Here is a 16,077-nt window from a genome sequence, read left to right on the forward strand (position 1 = left end):
AGTTCACTTTTCATTCCATTCCATTCCAATTTACAGTTTACCTGAATCCTAGTTTTCTTCTCTGAACCATGAGCAACTAAACCTCCACTATTAAGGTTAGGAGCTCTATCTATTGTATGGATTGATACTATTTTTTTCTATTTTAATTCATGTATTGATTTCTATTTCAATAATTGTTTTCGTTCTTTATCTTATGAATTTGGGTGGAACGGAAGTACGACCCTCTTTCTAATTGAGTTCTTGTATAACTTGGAAAAGCTCTTTACTTGAACAACAGCTTGAAAATAAATTCTCCTAAATTTCTAGTTTATCTGAATTTAACGGAATACGTGACATATAATCCTCTTATATTTGGGTAGTTAGGATTTCTGTGGCATATAACTAGAATTAAACTTCACCCTCTAATTAAAATTAATTGACCAAGGAATTGGCGGTTGATGAGAGTTAGAGGAGACTAGAAAGGTCTAAGGAATTAGGGTCTAGTCACATATAGTTTGCCATGAATTAAATCTTGCATGATTAAAATAGTTAGTAAGAAAAGTTAATCCGGAAAATAGATAACTCTGAAGCCTTAACTGCTTCCTCCATATTTTATTCCCAACCTATTCACTTACCTATCTTCAAACTCTGAATTTATTATTTAATACTTTTTGAACTCTTAAACACCATTTTCTGTTTGTCTGACTAAGCCTATCACTCAATTATTGTTGCTTGATCCATCAATCCTTGTGTGATCGACCCTCACTCACCTAAGGTATTACTTGGTACGATCCGGTGCACTTGCCGGTTAGTTTGTGGTTAGAATTTTCGCACCAAATTGGTAGGAGATTCTTCCTCTAGGTCATGGATTTCAGGTCCTTGATCAAATTTTCGAGGAGGAGGACATTGCTCATTATGGCTGATGAAGACACTTTATCACTTCTGCTAGGGTTAGTTGGAAGATTGGATCCAGAAGCCAACCTTCTCTTCATGGTGATGATAGCTCCAAGTCCTCCAGCCATGTTAACTACCAAATGAAGGGAAAAATAAAAGAGAAGTGAGGAAGTTGTTAAATAAAAAACAAGGAAAGAACAAGTGAAAAAGTAATAAAGTCGGAAGATAAGCAATTAAAAAGTACCAATAGCATTTCGAGTAGTGTGTTCATCAATTATGATGTCCCTTAAGCTTAAAGGATGTTCTTTCCATAACCCCAAAATCATGTGAATGCTAACAAGCTCAGAAGCATTAACATCCTGAAGTCGGATTTTCAGGGAAGAAACATTAAAGTTCCAGTAAAAGTTGAACCTTTTTTGCCATCTTTTAAAGTCACGAAAAAGGTGTCGTACCTTCTATTATCTCAATTTTAAAAATCTTTCTTTAAATCTAGGATAATATTTCTCGAAAAGGTTAAAAATTCTTCTCTTAGAGTTATCTCAGAAAGAGATGAACCCACGACCTTGGAAACTAAAAGGCATGGTGAAAGTAAAGAAATAGAAAAGGACTCTAATGGAGATGTTAAGACCTAAGAAAGAACATAGAAGTTTGAAACCACGTATAATAGCACAGCTATTAGGATGGATTTGTGAAGGAGCACAACTAGTATGCTTTAAAATAATTTTCTGGAATTCTGTAAAAGAAAGACGGATACCAAGTCGTGTGAACAAAGATTCATTCATCCATAACCAGTCTGGTATATTTCTAACATGCTTGTTTATGTGGCATAAGTGATCATCAAGACCTGGAGCTAGCAATACATATAAATTACCTAGATCCGAGTAAAGATAATCCCGGATCCTAAAAAATTGTCCAACTTCTCTTGAGTGATGTTGGAAGGAGTGGACTTCACTTCCTTGGAAACCCAGAAATAGATATCCACTTCATTAGCTTGTTAAACGTGGGGAGCTGGGACAGGTTGGGCTCTCAGTTATCTCGAGGAACCAATGCATTCGCGAGTGGCAATAGCCCTCTTCCTGGGCATCTCGAAAAAACTACAGGGGTACCATCGCTACATTATAAGGGGAAAACTTCGAAAATCACTAAGAAAAATTGAAGAAAACTTACCAATTTCTGAAAACCCAGGGAGAGGAAAGAAAAACCTAAATCAATACTAGTCAAATTAGGGGAAACTAAAATAGTGGTACCCCTACTACATTTACCTAATCAAAACTATGAAGGAAGATCAAGATTATCCTCCAAGAAATGCATGCTGCAGTAACCGAAAAGCTTGGCATTCCAGAGAAGAAAAATCATAAACAAGCAGAAACATGAAAATGAACTCCAAAGTGTCAAAGAAAATGCTTCAAAGGGAGTGCAGTAAGAAAATTCTTAATAAACAGAGATTACTGTAAGCATTTGAGGAAGAACGATTGGTGAAGTTGTTCAAACGTCCAAAAGGTCTCTTCAAAGAAAGAAAGGAGAAGGGAGTTTTGAAATATTTTCATTAGTAAAAGTGAGTATGAAGAAAAAAGTGGAGTTTTATTGATGGAAAGTTGCATTGATTGATAAGATAAGTTATCATTAATATGACTGACCCTTCACTTTTTTTACAGTTCGAAAACTGAGAGAAGCAACTATTTGAAGGAAACTAAAAAGTTTTCTATGGATTTTTTGGCACTCAAAATAAGAAGGGTAAAAATTTGTTTGGGCTCGGTCCATTAAACTTGGGTATTCTTGACAAAGTTGTTAAATCAACAAACTCGAGTTGGGGCACTGTTCTGGACAAGAAAATGCATATCGAGAATACGAATAAATGAAAAAGCTACACTACTAGCTAACGGCTACATCATTAAGATTAATAAAGTCATTAATTCACGAAATTGTGAAATTATGGCATTAAAAGCATACATTAAAGGCAGTAAATGCCTAATAACGGTTACATCAGAAAAATGTAATAAAAGAGAAAATAGAAACTCAGTAGGGTAACATTGTTCTCTCTATCACGTAAAGCACTACTGACTTAATGGAGAACCCCTATACTATGTGTGTGGTGAGGCGAGCATTGTTGATTACTATGATAAAGATAGATGGAGCAAGTTTGAGGTTGTTGAGATTCTAAAAGAGCAAGGTTTTATGGGAGAAAACATTGCAGTGATGTGGTACAAGTCTTTAACAGAGAGCACAAAGGAAGGGCTGAAGATGCTTTGAATAGACAAAGATGCAACGGAGATGGCCAAAATTGGAATGAAGGAGGATTACATGGAGCTATATGTTGTCCACAAGACTGGAAATTGTAGCAAGTCCTATACCATTGAGGAATTGGAAATGCAAGAGAGTATTGGGCCAGTTGAAGAAAGTGTGACGGTTGCTAACAATAGGGCAATTGTGGTGCATAAAACCCAAGATTCAGATTAGCAAAGCATGGTTAAAGAGGCCCAATAGGTTGGCAAGGTCCAAAGTGATGGAAAAGTCTAAAAGGTACATATGGGAACATCTCCTCTTCACGATGAAGATGTGGAATCAGAGAAGTCAGACTCAGGGAGTGAGGATGACTCAATAGATGGTGATTTTGAGCCTAAGAGTGATGGAGAGGATAATGATGAGTCATAGACTGATTGTCAATCTAAAGATAGTGTTGCTGATATACACTTTGATGATAGTGATGATGATTGAAATGAGGATAAGGATTTATTTGATGTAGATATAACTACATTGAATGAATATCAAGGTTCAAAGGACAGGGAGACTACCAATGAAGAGAATGTTGACAATGTTTAACAAGCTGCCAGTGCTAGTAAGGGTAAGAAGAAGATGGTGGTTGATTTTAGGGATGAGGATGATGAGTATGATAGTGATGACCAGCTGGATGCTCTCTTAAGTGATGAAGAAGGAGTTTCTCCATTGAAAAAATACCCACTACACAAACAGTTGAAGGACATGCAGGAGTACAAGTGGGAAGTGGGCACTTTGTCTGTATCCATATATGAATTCAAAGATTGTAGAACACCACAGCAATAGAGGCTTGAGTTTCTCAAAGTGTGATGGTAGAAGGTGTAAAGTTGTATATCAAGGACAGTGCAAATGATATGCATATTGTGGAAAAATAAAAAGGAAAGACACATGGCAGCTAAAGAGTTGTTATAAGAAGCATATATACAGCAAAACCACAAGGATTGGAATCATGAATTGCAAATGGTTGAATAAAGTTTTTATGAAGAAGATTGCTGAGAATCCCAAGATCAAGTTGACAACCTTGGCGAAGAAATGTCACTACAAATGGAATGTTGATCTCACTAAATTCAATGCTACTAGAGTGAGGCTGTTAGCATTAGATGAGATAAATGGTACATATGTTGTATAGTATAAGATGCTGCATAACCACTATCATGAATTGTTGAGGTGTAATTATGATCTTTTATTCATCTTCAAGTTTACAGACCACTAGAGTCTGCACTAGAAAGACCACCATCGGGAAGGATATGAGACCAACTTTTGAGGCTATACATCAGTTTGGATGCTTGCAAGAGGAGCTTCTTGGTGTGTAGGAGCATAGTTGGTCTTGATGGATGCTTCATCAAGACTCATTTTGGTGGACAACTATTGACAACTATGGATGGGATCTAAATGACCAAATATTACCAATTGCCTATGGTGTTGTAGAGGTAGAGACAAAGAATTCTTGGACTTGCTTTCTGACTCGCCTCTATGATGACTTGGGGTTGACAGAATAAGACAATGTATATTCACATGTGACCAACAAAAAGTATTGTATCCTGGACTTTATTATATTCTTGGTCTGTGTTGTGTGTACTAATTGAATGATATTTTGTTTAACATTGTATTCTGTTTAGGATCTAATACCAACATTTGATCAATTGCTGCCTAGAATAGAGCACAAATTCTGTGTTAGGTACTTGTATAACAACTTCAGAAAAAGATTTTCAGGAATTCAGCTGAAGTTTATGATGTGGAGAGCTTCTAAAGCAACATATGTTCAATAATGGGAAAGGAAAATGAGTGACATTCAGAAGCATGATCAGCAAGCCTATAATCACTTGGCAAAATTTTTCGCAAAATATTGGAGCAAGTCCAGGCTCTCTATTGTCCTTAAATGTGATGCCCTGGTTAATAACTTGTGTGAATGCTTTAGTTCTGTGATAGTAGAGGCTAGGAAAAAATCCATTGTATCTATGTTAAAAGACATTAGGGTGTACTTAATGAATACATGGCCGATAATGGGGAAAGCATAAACACTTACACAGATTTTGGTTTGCTAAAAATAAGAGGAAAATTGAAAAGGAATTAGATAAAGGTGATGAGTGGATAGTTGTATACACTGGGAGAGATAAGTATGAGATGTATAGCACTCATGGTAATAGAGATAAATTTGTGGTAGATTTGAAAAATCATGAATACTCTTGTAGAAAGTTCAACTGACAGGATACCCATCCATTTGAACATGCAATGAGCTGTATAAGTAAAATGTGTTTTCAAGTAAATGACTATGTGGATAAATGTTATCAAGACACATATGTTAATTGTTATTACCAACATGTGATATATCGTGTGAATGGTCCTAATCTCTAGGAAAGGACATAATATGATGATGTGTTGCCCCTAGTGTTTGGAAAACCTATTAAAAGGCCTAAGAAAAGTAGGAACAAGAGTGGTAATGAGATCTCAAGTAATGGACCACAATTAACATTGTCTAGAGAGGGGCAACAACAAAAGTGTTCATATTGTTTTGGTTTAGGCCATAACAAAAGAACATGTCCAAAGAAAAGAAAAGTTGAAGTTGCAGCTGAAAAGGTATCTCAATTACTCTTTCATGTATATAATTTGATATTGGGTTAAGTATGATTTTGGTCCCTAATGTAGAGGCCAAAAATTTATTTTGTCCCCGACCTTTTTTTCGCTACAAAATGGTCCCGAATGTTTAACTTAGTTTTAAAACCGTCTTTCGGACCAAAATACCCCTTCCCCTTCTTCCCCAAAATCACGCACAAGCAAAACTGAAAGCAGAACCAAAAGCAACAATAACAATGAATCAACAATGTAATCAAGCAGAAGCAAGAGCAGAACAACAACAACAATGTAATCAAGCAAAAGCAGGAGCAGGAGCAGAAACAGAAACAGGAGCAGAACAACAACAATGAAACAATGTAATCAATCAGAAGCAAAAGCAACCAGAAGCAACAATAATAAGAAATCAACAACATAATAGAAGTAGAAGCCAGCGAGCCACCCGAAATTGCCATCACAACGCCGATCCGCCATCACAGCGCCACAACCCTTTTCTTCTTCTCTCTTCGTGCTACCCTAGCGCCACCGTCACAGCGCGACCTCTTCTCCTCCCTCGGCTCACCACCGAAGTCTTCCCCTTCTTGCCTCGAACCAGAACCCACCGCCATCGAGCACCTCCGTCGAGCCCAGAGGAGCAGCGGCGAGATCTAGCGACCGGACGACGACGAGCAGTGGCGGCGGTGGCCCTTCCCCCCCTCTTCTTCCCTGAACCAACTGAAGAGTATTTACAAATTAATATATTAATATTAAATATAAACGGTTAAATAATTACCGTTTACGGTTTAATTCTTTCTCTAACGGTTGTGTACCTACATATATATTATAAATGATTGTTAGTGTATGTTAACGGTACTTTGTACCTATTCAAGGAATAATCAAAAGTCACATCTTTTCATTATGTAACTATTCAATAACCAAAGGTTACATCTATTCATAAACTACGTGACTTTTTGATCCTAATACATGCAGCATATATATATATATATATATATATATATATGAATTGCCCACTATTCAAAGTGTGCGTAACAAAAGGATAATAACAAGTACTAAGTGTACATGTGATTTTATCTATTGAGAGTTTTCTTTGTTCAAGAGAGTTAAGAATTTCTTATTATTGCTAACTAAGAAATTCATTGGTTTCATTGTATCCTGGGAGAATATTGTCATCAACCCTATAGCAACTAAGTGTGGGGACAAATATCTCTCTAAAGAAAGCGATCTAATCGTGCCTTGAAACCACTACACAATTATAAGATTTTGTCATCTTCTCATACCATATACACAACAATTTAGAGAGATATTTCTTGAAGATGGCACAAGATCAAAACACTACGTTCAAGGTCATGAATCAAGAGTTTGTCAAATTAGATCGCTTTGATGGAACGAACTTCAACCGTTGGAAAGACAAGATGATGTTTCTTCTTTCAGTTCTCAATTTTGCATATGTGATTGACCCAAAGACTACACCAATTGCCGATGCCGCTGAAAATTCCACACCGGAAGAGAAAGAAAAGATTGTTCAATTGAAAAAGAAACGTGATGAAGATACTTTCGCATGTCGAGGTCATATCCTCAACACTTTATCCGACCGACTCTATGATCTCTACATGTCAATTCAATCACCATTGGAGATTTGGAAGTCTTTGGAAGAAAAGTACAATACCAAACGACAAGGAACATATAAGTTTATTATGATGAAATATTTTGAATTTATTATGAATGATACTATGCCTGTCATGGATCAAATTCATGAATTACAAATCCTTGTAAGTAGACTTCGTGATCTACAAGTGGTGATTCCTGAATCATTACAAGTTGGAGCAATTATTTCAAAATTGCCTTCATCTTGGAATGGTTATAGAAAGAAACTTTTACATCTTGGTGAGGACTTCACAATTGAGAAATTACTAAGGCATATACGTATAGAGGAAGAAACTCGAAAACGTGATGCTGTGTATCTTTCTCAAAGTTCTAAAGTGAATCGTATTGGTGAAAACAACACCAATAAGAAGAAAAGAAAGTTCTCTAAAGATTCAAAGCAAGATAAGAAGAGACAAAGAGAGTGTTATCATTGTCACAAGAAAGGACACTATATCAAAGAATGTAGACTTCTGAAAAGGGAAGCACCAAAGACCAACTTAGTGGAAGAGAAGGATCTAATTGCTATGGTTGCAGAAAAAATACAAAACATGCATATTGGCATGGTTACAGAAGTCAACATAGCAACACAAGGAAAATCACTTGAGTGGTGGTTAGATTCTGGAGCTATTATTCACGTTTGTAATGATCGCAACCAATTCAAAACATATGAAGAAGTGAACAATAGAGAAGTCTTGATGGGCAATGACAACTCAGCCAAAGTTTGTGGTCAAGGAAGTGTGGAATTGAATTTTACATCTGGAAAGAAATTAAGTTTAATAAATGTACTTCATGTTCCAGATTTGAGAAAAAATTTAGTTTTGTTAGTCTCTTGTGTAAGAAAGGATTCAAAGTTGTAATGGAATCCGATAAAGTGATCTTGCTTAAGAATGATGTATTCATAGGAAAAGGATATTGTACTGAAGGCATGTTTAAACTTAGTATTAATAAAGTGAATGTTTCCTTGTATGTTGTTGATTCTTGTGATTTATGGCATAGTAGATTAGCACACTTAAATTACAAATCAATTGAATATATTCAAAAGAATAACTATATTGATCTTAGTAACAAGGATTTTAATAAGAAATGTGATATTTGCATACAATCCAAAATTACTAAGAAACCTTTTCCTAAGGTTGAAAGAAATACACATTTATTAGAATTGATTCATAGTGATATTTGTGAACTAAATGGCAATATTACTAGAGGAGGAAAAAGATATTTTATAACCTTTATTGATGATTGTTCTAGATTTACTTATGTGTATTTGCTTAGAAATAAAGATGAAGCTTTTGAAATGTTTAAGAAATATAAAATAGAAGTAGAAAATATGCATGATAAGAAAATAAAAGTTCTTCGTAGTGATCGAGGTGGAGAATAATTTTCTAATGAATTTGATAAGTTTTGTGAATTACATGGTATTGTGCATGAATCTTCCGCTCCATATACTCCGCAACAAAATGGTTTGGCGGAAAGGAAAAACCATACCTTAGTGGATATGGTTAATTCAATGTTACTAAATGCAAAATTGCCTTATAATTTATGGGGTGAAGCATTATTGACATCATGTCATATCCATAATAGGATACCATCAAGACATAGAAAGGTTTCTCCTTATGAAATTTGGAAAGGAAGGAAACCTAATTTAAATTATCTTAAAGTATGGGGGTGTTTAGCCTTTTATCGAGTTTCTGATCAAAAGAGAACCAAATTGGGGTCAAGAGCTATAAAAGGCACTTTTATAGGATATGCTCAAAATTCTAAAGCATATAGAATATTAGACTTAGTGTCTAATATAGTTGTTGAATCAAGAGAGGTAGAATCTATTGAAAATAGATTTATCAATGATTCAACTTTTAATTCAGAATATCCCCAAAATGATACTAATATTTCACAAGAAATAAATAATCAAAATAATAAACGTCTAAGCGACAAAGAGTTGATTGAACTAAGGAAGAGCTTGAGAGTAAGAAAAGAAAAGGACTTAGGTCCATATTTTATTTCTTCTCAGGCTATCACCTTTTTGGTAGAAGGAACTATGAATTCTGTAACTAACAAGATTCCTATTGTGATGAACATAGAGGGTGATCCTCAAACGTTCAAGGAGGCTATGGCTTCAAGGGATTCTGCTTTTTGGAAAGAAGCAATAAATGATGAAATGGACTCAATATTATCTAACAATACTTGGGTCTTAGTTGATTTGCCTCCAGGATCAAAGCCTATAGGATGTAAGTGGGTATTTAAAAAAAAAAAGTATAATACTGATGGTTCATTACAAACCTTTAAAGCAAGGTTAGTGGCCAAGGGGTTTAGACAACAAGAAGGTCTAGACTATTTTGATACCTACGCACCTGTGGCAAGAATGACTTCTATTAGGGCTCTTATAGCATTAGCATCCATACATAAGCTTCATATACATCAAATGGATGTTAAAACGGCTTTTCTAAATGGAGATCTTAATGAAGAAATTTATATGGAGCAACCGGAAGGCTATGTGCTACCCAGAAATGAAAAGAAAGTTTGCAAATTAATTAAGGCCCAGTTTGGGTAACCAACTTAATTAAGTTTCTTTTGATAAAATAACTTAAACAATAAATAACTCTGTTAAAAGTAACTTATAAATAAGTTATTTTGTGTTTGGATTTTTAACTCTAAAAGTGCTTATTTTATATAAATGTAATGAAAAGTAGAAGTATTATGAGAGAAGTCATTTTTTTTAACTTCTCTATAAGCTTCAAAATAGCTTCTTAGAAAGTTACAATTTTGTTTTGAAAATTGCACCAGACATTAATACTACTACTTTTCATAAGTCAAAAGTTAAAAAAAGCTACTTCTAGAGTTTCCCAAACGGACCTTAAGTCTTTGTATGGGCTAAAACAAGCGTCTAAACAATGGCATGAGAAGTTTGATTCAGTGATGTTATCAAATGGCTTCTCACATAATAGTGCGGATAAATGTATTTACTCAAAATTTACCAAAGATTATGGAGTAATTATTTGTTTATATGTTGATGATATGTTAATCATCGGAACAAATTTAGAAGGAATTCGTATAACGAAGGAGTATCTAACTTCTAAATTCAAGATGAAGGATTTGAATGAAGTTGATACAATATTAGGCATAAAAGTGTATAAGAATGAAGTTGGCTTTACTTTAAGTCAATCTCATTATATCAAAAAGGTATTGGAAAAGTTTGATCATCTCACAATTAAAGAATCCAATACGCCGTATGATCCTAATCTTAAATTAGAAGGAAACATGGGAAGACCTATAGCACAATTAGAATATGCTAGTGCTATAGGAAGTTCAATGTACGCAATGCATTGTACTAGACCTGATATAGCATTTGCTGTGTGCAAATTATCAAGGTTTACAAGAAAGCCTAGCAATCAACATTGGAAAACTATAACAAGAGTTCTTGGTTATCTCAAGAAAACCATAAACTTGGGATTACATTATAGTGATTATCCCGCAGTTTTAGAAGGTTATTCCGACGCAAGTTGGATTACAAATCTTAGTGATAACAAATCCACTTCAGGATGGATTTTCACCATAGGTGGTGGAGCAATAAGTTGGGTCTCAAAGAAACAAACATGTATTACACATTCTACTATGGAGGCTGAGTTTGTAGCTTTATCAGCCGCAGGTAAAGAAGCAGAATGGTTAAGAAATTTGTTATATGATATAAAGTTGTGGCCACAGCAGACGACAGCCATTTCAATCTTCTGTGATAGTGAATCAACCATGTCTCGAGCATATAATAAGGTTTATAATGGAAAGTCTAGACATATAAGTTTGAGACATGAATTTGTGAGGCAACTAATAGATGATGGTGTAATTACCATCACTTATGTAAGATCTCAAGGAAATTTAGCAGACCCTTTGACTAAAGGTTTGTCAAGGGATAAAATCAAAGAAACTACTGCTAAAATGGGATTAAAACCTATTATTGCTAAATGATGGGAACCCAACCTTATTCTAGTAGACCACTAGTTTCAAGGTTTAATGGGTAATAACAAGTTATTTAGCAATTGGAGCACTAAGGTATAGGATTTAGTGCTATTTACAATAAATTAGGAGGGTGAGTTTAAACTCTTAATGGAATGATAATATTATCTATCAAAAGATTCCACCTATATGAATATAAGAGTGGTACCGCTCTAATCGAGAATTTTAGAGGTTTTATTCTTGTAAATATTTATGAAACCAGGATGAGCACAAGGCCATATAAGTGCTTAAAATTGTAAACTCTTGAACTTGGAGGGTATAAGTAATGTGTGATTTTTGGTACTAACATATGGAGTATAGGTTTAATCGATTAGACACCTATTACTTCATTAGAACTTTAAAATTTACACTAAAAGAATGTTTAATTTTAGTGACACATTCTTTATGCATATACTTGTATAATATTTAAATTTTGTAAATAGTGGGAGATTAAAGAGTATTTACAAATTAATATATTAATATTAAATATAAACGATTAAATAATTACCGTTTACGGTTTAATTCTTTCTCTAACGGTATATTATAAATGATTGTTAGTGTATGTTAATGGTACTTTGTACCTATTCAAGGAATAATCAAAAGTCACATCTTTTCATTATGTAACTATTCAATAACCAAAGGTTACATCTATTCATAAACTACGTGACTTTTTTATCCTAATACATGCAGCATATATATATATATATGAATTGCCCACTATTCAAAGTGTGCGTAACAAAAGGATAATAATAAGTACTAAGTGTACATGTGATTTTATCTATTGAGAGTTTTCTTTGTTCAAGAGAGTTAAGAATTTTTTATTATTGCTAACTAAGAAATTCATTGGTTTCATTGTATCCTGGGAGAATATTGTCATCAACCCTATAACAACTAAGTGTGAAGACAAATATCTCTCTAAAAAAAGCGATCTAATCATGCCTTGAAACCACTACACAATTATAAGATTTTGTCATCTTCTCATACCATATACACAACACCAACTCCTCCCCCTCCTCCCCCCTCCCTGCAAATCCCTTCCCCCTTATTCAATGTTTTTCTTTTTTTTTAGTTAGGGATATTCTTGAAATAAAAATTAAAAATTTGATAAAAATGACGATTTTAAATCAAACTGAAATCTTCAGGACCACTTTGTAGCGAAAAAAAGGCTGGAGACGAAATAAATTTTTGGCCTCTATGTTAGGGACCAAAATCATGCTTAACCCTTTGATCTTCTATGATTGTATGATAGAAAGCTACTGCTAATGTTGTTTCTTCTTCTTTGATCTTGTTTGTTTGTATGATAGATCTGCAAAGACTCAGCTACTAGGCCAATTCTGAAATCAATCGGGAGGACAAATGTCACAAAGGCATTGCAAAAGGGAGAGATATCAACTCAAAAAAAAAAAACTTCAACACAGCCTCCTAAGAGGAAGAGCACAACACAAGAACCTTGCTCTCAACAGTCACAAACCTCCTCAAAGAAGTCCAAGTGTGCAACAAGCGTCCTAAACATCTTCCCTAACTGAGCAAAACCCACCCAAGAGAGTGCTCAAGTATATGACAAAAACACCTCCGAGGACTTAGAAGAATGTTGCATGATATGTATAGGAACTCTATCTTTTAGTTTACTTTATTGTTTTCTATTCTAAAGAGCTACATATGAAACTTATTTTGGTTTAGAAACTATGTTTGTTTCTCAATTGTCAAGAGCCACATATGAAATCCTATGTTTTGTTTTAGAATTTGTGTTATTTTGGTAAATGTAAGGACCAACTGAATCAGTACTCTATGTTTTGGTTTCAAATGGTTATGAAATGGAAAATTGATACATTGTCAGTTTGTAGGTAAATTGCCAAAATTTGTTTCATATGTTGGTCTTGTGTTAGTTAATCCTGACATTCTATTTTACAATATGAATCACAATCATTTCTCAGTTCTTCATCAAAAGGGTGTACAAATTCATGTTGCTAAACCACATAGCCCTTGGGCTATACATTACACTTTTCCAAAATAAAATCCCAAATCCCGTAGACCTAAACATTCTGTCCTTCAAAGCCATTACTTCACATGTATGGTAGCCTCATGTGCCTAACACTTGTGACTCTTTTTTATAGTAAGAAAAATGTCATCATTCACCAAACGATCTCCAAATAAAGCAAATGCTACCATGAATTTCTTCTTAGCATAGTACACTTTCTCCTTCAAAACAGAGACTTTGTTCTTCATTCTTGTAGTGTGTAGGTCTTCTCCGGCATCAACGACGTTTGGAGCACAGGTCTTTCACCACAAAACCATGTCGTCCTTCTCCTTCGACCCTTGTTGTTACATGAAGATTGAAAAGTCATTTTCGTTGATAATAACACAAATACCAAATGAAGGTGGTGATGATAGGTTTAAACCCTACCTGTGCAGCAATTAGGACCGTCTATGGTGAAGAAGATAACGACAGCCACCCCTCTTTTATTTTCCTGTACATTTTTTATTTTTATTTAGTCTTTTTACTTTTTTGTCTCCATGGTAGTGTTAAACAGTTGTGTCACCCTGGCTTCTTAACGGTCACGTAGGATGCTCTGTTAACTATTGACCGTCAGGGTTAATGGTAGGACTATATTGATACTATTTTAAACTATTTGAAACTAAAATAATACGTTTAAAACGTTAAAAAATAATTTGCGACTTTGATCAATAATTGGAACCAATATAATATTTTATACTATGAAACAATTAGTTTAAAATTTTTAATTTTTAACAAAAAAAATTAATTGATTCATTAAAAAATTTAATTGGGACCCTTATACCTTACTCTTTCATTTTTCTATATAATATTTGACAGATGTAATCCACTACTCCTCATCCATATAGCACTTACTTAAATAGTTAAATACTACATTTTACAGCGATAGCCCAACAAAAACAATAATATAATACAGCACATATATTTTAATCTTTTGATTTGGCTGCAATATATACAATATCACTTCAAGGGAAATGCTCACCAACCCCGCACATCCCCGAATTTGTGCTCCCTGCTTTGAAGTGATTACAGATAGGATTAGGATATATTTAGCCTTTGTTACACTCCTACTTACAAAAAAAAAAAAAAAAAAAGTTTGGTTGTCTTCGTAATGATGAAGCATAGATTAACTTCATGACGTGATCGTCATCCATCTACAGATCTACCTGAAGTGGAGGTTTGTTCCAGCAGCCTACTCTATATTCATATAATTTGTCTATACATACTCTTATATTGTTTAGCAAGTGAAAGTTTACTCTCCGATGATCAATTTAAACATACTACCTGTAGTTTCATTTTCCCATAGTTTTGATTATTTAAACATATTAAGCAAGCATGCTAAGTTGGAGATTATAGCTAGGATGACCACACATAATAATTAAAGTGACAGATAAAAGCAGAAATGAAAGAAATAATTCTTAATATTAATTACTATATATTTTGAAATTATAAATAAATATTTAGTTTGAAACTTGAACTTGTTAAAGATAATTACTTTGGCATCATTCGAAAATTAGAAAGTAAATCATCCTTTCTTATATATTATTGTATCGGAAGTCTAATTGTATATATATCTAACACATAAAATAATTTTTTGCATATTTTATTTAAATATAAAATATTATATTTAAATTAAACTTAAATAATTAACTTATTCTATCACTTCTGTTCTAATAGAATTATAAAACTTGTGAAATATTTGATTGAAAAATAAGTAGCAAATCATTGTTATCAAATCTGGATCCAAGACTGAAAAATCAATAAACCATACCTCTACTCCTCTAGTGGATTATAGCATTGTTTAAGTCACCGGTCTGAACCGGCCTGAGCTACTATGGTCGAACCGAACAGATCACTGCATGTAAGAGTAAGACTCGTTTACTGATGTGTATGCTGATATCATAGTGTGAGTGTGGCCAATTAACTGAAAGGTATTTGTTATTGTGTCTAAAAGTATTATCTAATTATCAAAAAAATTAAATAATTAATTTTAAATTAAAAAGTTTAACAGTTAACAAATTTTAAATATTTAAAAATTATAAAAAATAAGTTAAGTAAAAATTAGACGATAAATAAAAAGATACCATAAAATTAGCCTTAACTACAAATTGAATATAGTAGGATTCAAACTTAGTTCTCAAAGGCAACAATCATTGGGATATCATGATTCTTATTAGGCGAATTTTAGTATGCACATACTTAGAGTAGTTACGATAAATAGGTAAGTATTATTAAAATTAATATTATATTTTTTTTTATATTTTAGTAATACTTATCTTTAACAATACTTTTTTAAAAATATTATTAAATAATAAAAAATTATTTTAATTTTAGCAATAATTTTTAAAATACTATAACAAATAATTATCGTAACATAAATATACTAGAATAATTCTTCTTATTATATATGCTAGTTTTTTTAAATATATTCTCTAAGTTAAATTTAAATATCTTTCAAATGGTTAATTAACTAATTAATTTGATATTATCAATTTAACTAATAATTTATTCATTGAACCATTAATTCAGTAATTTAGTATTTTAATCGGTTCGATTGGAGAGTCAGTACTTGTCTCGCTCATGGAGGTTCTTTGTTTTTCTTTTTCAGGGTCAACGTCTCTTGTTTAAGGGTTGTTTATGAGTTTAAAGTGTGGATTAGCGGGCTTCTATATTCAACGGTAAGATTTATCTTTGATTTTGAGTTGTATTATATGTTT

The 16,077-nt window shown here is 33.4% G+C and overlaps 1 protein-coding gene across 3 annotated transcripts in view; it reads left to right on the forward strand.

Moving 5' to 3' along the window:
* Window positions 1–14,232: 14,232 nt before the first annotated feature.
* Window positions 14,233–16,077, forward strand: part of LOC107624978 (uncharacterized) — a 34,466-nt gene continuing 32,621 nt past the window's right edge. Inside the window, exons 1-2 of one of the 3 annotated variants that reach the window (XM_016327482.3) lie at window positions 14,233–14,537; window positions 15,969–16,038. The gene's annotated coding sequence lies outside the window, so the exon portion shown is untranslated. The remainder of the gene's footprint in view (window positions 14,538–15,968; window positions 16,039–16,077) is intronic. The other 2 variants (XM_088504815.1, XM_016327481.3) reach the window with 2 other exon arrangements.

The sequence above is a fragment of the Arachis ipaensis genome, chromosome B2 (genome assembly GCF_059453495.1).
Source record: "Arachis ipaensis isolate K30076 ecotype BB chromosome B2, ASM5945349v1, whole genome shotgun sequence".
NCBI classification, from domain to species: Eukaryota; Viridiplantae; Streptophyta; class Magnoliopsida; order Fabales; family Fabaceae; genus Arachis; species Arachis ipaensis.